This window comes from Mercenaria mercenaria, chromosome 1, assembly GCF_021730395.1.
Source record: "Mercenaria mercenaria strain notata chromosome 1, MADL_Memer_1, whole genome shotgun sequence".
Taxonomy (NCBI): Eukaryota; Metazoa; Mollusca; class Bivalvia; order Venerida; family Veneridae; genus Mercenaria; species Mercenaria mercenaria.
The window spans coordinates 70,651,008-70,657,007 of NC_069361.1; positions in this window are offsets into that span (position 1 = coordinate 70,651,008).

Genomic DNA, 6,000 nt, shown 5'->3' on the forward strand with positions numbered 1-6,000 from the left:
GTATGTGAGTAGCCATTTTCAAACTGGAATTATGAGCCACATGTTTTGTATAAAACTTAAACTAAAATATCACATATGACCAATGTGATATTATAACATAGAATGGCAGAACGGAGCCTTAAAAAGCGTATTTTATCTACGGGTACAAGATGAATTGCTATATAAATATTTTAAGGAGGAATTTTTAATCTGGATCGTTCGGCTGCTACTGATCTATATGGTACCTAACGACAGTATGTATGTATTTATGCATGTATGCATGCATGCATTGTGTTCCTGTTGAGCATTTTGAACGACGGTGTATAATTCTTGCAGTGAGCGCAAAGCAAAACTTTAAAGTGCTGCCTTACTGTAATATCACGCAATAGACATGTGACATGATACCCCATCCAGTCACATTATACTGACGCCGGGCTGACCAGTCCCAGTACCATTTTTATACAATTAAAGCAAAACGAGGAAGCTACCAGTACCATTTTTCACGCCTTTGGTATAACATGGCAAGTGAGCAAACACATGACCTCCAGGACTCGAAGCGGGTGCTCTACCACTAGACTATGGAGTCGGTTCCTTGATGACAAAGCCCTAAAAACATTTGAATGAACACACCTAAACTGACAGAAATGGGACATCAAAATCACATATTTTGTGTCCCTTAATGTTTTTCTGAAACTGTTGTATCTATACTATACTGAACAAAACAGCTAATCCGCGATTAGTTCTTTGCCAGTAATTAACAAATTACTGAAAGTAAATTTTTGAAATTTAGTTTACGCTTAGAACAAAATGTTGTAAAAAGTTTTCACAATTCCAAAAATATCAAATTATGCCATTAATAAAGATTTACTCATTTTACGATTTCAATCCATCTTTAAAAAGTTTACAAACAACGAAGAACGTTATGAGGAAGAAAATGACAACAAAAACAAAATCATTAAATATGTGTGTGAAATTTAAAACTTTCCAAGTAAAAAATCAAAATCTACATCCCCTTTTCCTATAAATTTTATATATCTATTTTCTAAAAACGCATCTTTCATGTGATTTTTTGTGACTTTTTAAAAAAAACGGGTTTTGATAGTACACGTAAAATGAATAAAATTATATTTTTGCGTCAATTGAAATTTTGATGTTTATATTGATAGACCGATTCAACTGTCCCCCTTTTTAAGAAATGTATTTTCAGTATTTTCTAACTATTTGCAAACTAGAAAATTGCGGTTTAGCTCTTTGGTTCCGTATAGTACGTAGAGAATTTGTTATGTATCGACATGAACGACCCAGAAATCAGAAATTGATTCTCTGCTCACTGCCATTTTACTATAGTAAGGGAGTTGTCATGTTTGGAATATAAAGTGCGGATCTGGATTTTTTCGGCTGCAACTGATGCAAAACTGATTTCTGATAACAGTAACCAATCATTTAAAAGCTACGTGTCACTAACTGCCATCATTAAAAGACGAAACGTTGGACTAAAGTTGTTCAGCTTTAACAGATGCTTGGAAAATTTCCTGTTACCCACGAAATAAAGTCTGTCCCATCTATTACAAAAACAAAGCTTTTCTATATTCCATACATCAATATCTCTAGACCTTTGTTCCTTTGTTCAATAAAGTTTGTTTGAAAGAAATAATTTCATTTTTATTTTTTTTCTCCATAGACTGAAATGCTAAATGACGTTACGTAGACTTTCCATATACCATATATATGGCTACGCTCGTATAGCAATAAAACAAAGGACAACTCAAAATCAAGATTACTAAGTTTATACTTGTCAATTTCTGTGCGGAATCATCTGAATAACCCCCCCCCCCCAAAAAAAAAAATGTATACGATGTTCTTAATTTTACTCTCACTTGGAATAACTTCATTTCAGATGTAGTCTAAAACATGTCACTCTTAGAGTTGGAAATGGAAGCATTTGTAAAGGATATATTGAGAACCTTCACGGCATACGTTACTCGGGTTTTGTATGAGTGAAAACTAAATTTTGCTATGCTACTGTATGTCAAAGTTAATTATAATAACAAAAATAATAATCATAAAAGAGCAGTCCGTTGTTAATACTTGAAAAGGCCCTTGTGATTGTAAGAAACTGATTTGCTAGAAATACGAACAAGTATTGATGTAGAGTTTTCCTAAAGATCTCCTGAAATGTAAACATTTTCTTGTGTCATAATCCAATGAAAAACAATTCATGCGTGTATAATGGTACAAAGCTTTTAAATATTTGATAACAAAAATTTCCCGAATGTCATGCAGCTATAAATAAAATGAACATCCTTTTCAATTTCGTTACATGTAGCACGAAGTTTTTACGTGCCGTGTTGGTGTATCTACCAGTTTCTATTTTAAGAGTGTGTGAACTGATTCTGAATTTACATAGTATGCGTCTCTCTCTGAAACTTTTCAATGGTATTGACAATGAATCTTGCCCGCCTTAACTTTCTACTTAATATTTCCTATTTGCTTTATTAAATATGTCCAATTTACATACTAACATTGTGTTTATAATATTGGCCTGTCTCAATCATTTACAAGAAGATTGCAACCATGATTATGAGAGCCTTATACTCATAAAACTGTCTTGGAAAAGTCCCCTTTCGCTTAGCGCCAAACCAAAGATCTCTCCTTCTAGCTGTCCCTATGCTCTTTCCAACGAGACGTTTCACATTAAAATGCACATTTGCGCTCGTAAGCATTTTCACATTTAACATAGCGTATTCTGGCCCGGCTACGATTTCTGAATTGAAGTGATTAGTGTACTTTACAGACATAAAGTTTCAACAGGCTGTAAAAATATTTACAGATCTTAGTGATTATCTACAAAATTAAGATATTGCTGAGTAGAATGAATGAATGCTTTGATCGATTTTCCTAGCTGTTTTGTACTAGACGGGTCTAAAATATTACCTGTGGTATTTTAAACCAGTTCAGTTGAAATGGTCATCTATCCATAAATGTTTGGTTTGTAAAAAACACTTTTCTTAACACCATTGTTTAGGTCAAAATGTCATTATTATTGTCAGATTATCTATCTATCTAGCATTTTTAGGAATTTTCAAATTTTCAATATCTTACCAGCCATAACTTTCAATCATATATTTCCTATATGCTTTATTAAAGGTGACCTCCTTACATACTAACATTGTGTAAATAATACTGGCCTGTCTGTAGCATGTGGGTGGCTTGTTTTTAACTTAAGCCTCATTATATATTGTTTTACAGAAGACCGAACTCCATCTTTACAAGAAGATTGCAGGTATCAAATTTTGACCATGTTAATGAGAGCCTTGTACTCATGACACTTTCGATAATTTGTATGTCCGTTTTTTAAGTATTCTACATGTGTAATGTGATGAGTTTGTCACTAATCATTTCCTTGTTTGTTATCTCTTTCTTCAAAGTATATCCACCTCCCGGTGATATTATAGAGCATAGCCATCTAATATAACGTCTTGATAAAGTATATTGTATGCTCAATTTTGTATGTTTAGAGTGCATTATTAGAAACTAAGGTATTGTTTAGTATTGTTAGTTTTAAGAAAATGTTTGTTGAGAGATTGCAACCACTTTTCTTCTATTTTATACTAAAGATAAAGAGGTACTCACAAAGTCAAAATTTATCAAAAGCGAACGGCAACCACCAAATATTAAAACACTATTGACAATAGCTAGTTTATGACAGCGGAAATTTTACCGTTACAAAATACCAAAGACCACACTGTAGTTGTATGCAAACATACAAAACGAAAGCAATTCTTACAATTTTAATGGATAAACATTTTATGTAAATAAAGATATGTCTTGTGATATAAAAAACGTACATTATGTTATCACTTGCAACGGATGTGGAGAATTTTGAAATGGGCAAACTGGCGATAAATTAAGAAAAATGAAGAACTGTTCATGCACTACAAATAACAGACCCTTCAACTAGACAAAATCCAATAAGTAATCATTTAGATGTTTGTAGTAATAAAGACCCAAAGTTTCGAAAGTTCCCCTTTTTTAAAATGAAAGAAAATTATTTTATAAAATGCTTAAACCAAAACTAAACAGACTACAGTGACAGTTACACCCCTTTGAAACAGACAACGTCAAAATTACGTTCCAGCGTAATCCCAATAGCATCGTCAGGTTACATTTGTATGCACCGATGAACCGATAGGCAAAACTAGTTTTTTGTTATTAAAAATTGTTGCAAATACATTTGAAGTCGGTTTGTTTTATATTTCAATCATAGTAACCGTCAGTAGCATACTGGCTAGTATGTCGTTTATAGGCTACAATCTGGTTTCATTTGTCACATAATGAACGTTAAGTTTTCTTCACTTTCTGCCTTTCACCTGAGTGACTAAACTATATTCGGTCGGACTTTATGCAATATGTACGAAAGACCCGTGGTGACATTTCAACTTCATTATTTCACGATTTCTGCTTCATGATTTCACGATTTCCACTTCATGAATTCACGAATTCACGATTTCTGCTTCCTGATTTCACGATTTCCACTTCATGAATTCACGATTTCACGATTTCCACTTCATGAATTCACGAATTCACGATTTCACGAAAAAACTTCACGATTTCTTGATTTCACGATTTCCACTTCCTGAATTCACGATTTCACGATTTCTGCTTCCTGAATTCACGATTTCCACTTCTAGAATTCACGATTTCACGATTTCCACTTCATGAATTCACGATTTCCACTTCACGAATTCACGATTTCCACTTCACGAATTCACGATTTCACAATTTCCACTTCATGAATTCACGATTTCACGATTTCCACTTCACGAATTCACGATTTCCACTTCACAAATTCACGATTTCACCATTGTGAAATCGTGAATTCGTTAAGTGGAAATCGTGAAATCTTGAATTCGTGAAGTGGAAATCGTGAAATCGTGAATTCATGAAGTGAAAATTGTGAAATCGAGAATTCGTGAGATGGAAATCGTGAATTCATGAAGTGGAAATCGTGAAATTGTGAAATCGTGAAGTGGAAATCGTGAAATCGTGAATTCATGAAGTGGAAATCGTGAAATCAAGAAATCATGAAGTGGAAATCGTGAATTCGTGAAATCGTGAATTCATGAAGTGGAAATCGTGAAATCGTGAATTCAAGAAGTGGAAATCGTGAATTCAGGAAGCAGAAATCGTGAATTCATGAAGTGGAAATCGTGAAATCAAGAAATCGTGAAATCATGAAATCGTGAAATCAAGAAATCGTGAAGTTTTTTCGTGAAATCGTGAATTCGTGAATTCATGAAGTGGAAATCGTGAAATCAGGAAGCAGAAATCGTGAATTCGTGAATTCATGAAGTGGAAATCGTGAAATCGTGAATTCATGAAGTGGAAATCGTGAAATCAGGAAGCAGAAATCGTGAATTCGTGAATCCATGAAGTGGAAATCGTGAAATCATGAAGCAGAAATCGTGAAATAATGAAGTTGAAATGTCACCACGGGTCTTTCGTAAATATGCAATGCCTACATATTTACATATAACATGAGTATTTCCGTATAGGGAGCAAATTTAGTGACATTCCTTTTTATAATGCACATTGCAGACGAATTAACATCTGCTGATATCTATACTGTTATGTATTTGACTTAAGGGCAGCTGCAGATAATTACACAACAATTAACTGAAGCCCTAGAGGGCTATGATTTGTTATTTCTTATCACGTTTTTTATCATCTACTAATTATATGTTATTAGTAAAGTCTCTACTGCTTTTGGGTTTTCGTACCATTTTCCATTCTTCTATGTTACGGAAAGGGATGACGCTCTTGAGACAATAATTCCTAGTGATTTTATGATTTTATATTTTAAAGAACTCCTTGTATCGACTGGTGCACGGTTTAGTGTCTAATTTCATCAATACCAGAGAAATATTATAGATCATTTTTTCTTGTTAGTTGTAAGTTCATGTGTATACTTAATGTAAAGGCGAGAAACATTCAACCAGTGGTAACCACAAATTATTTATT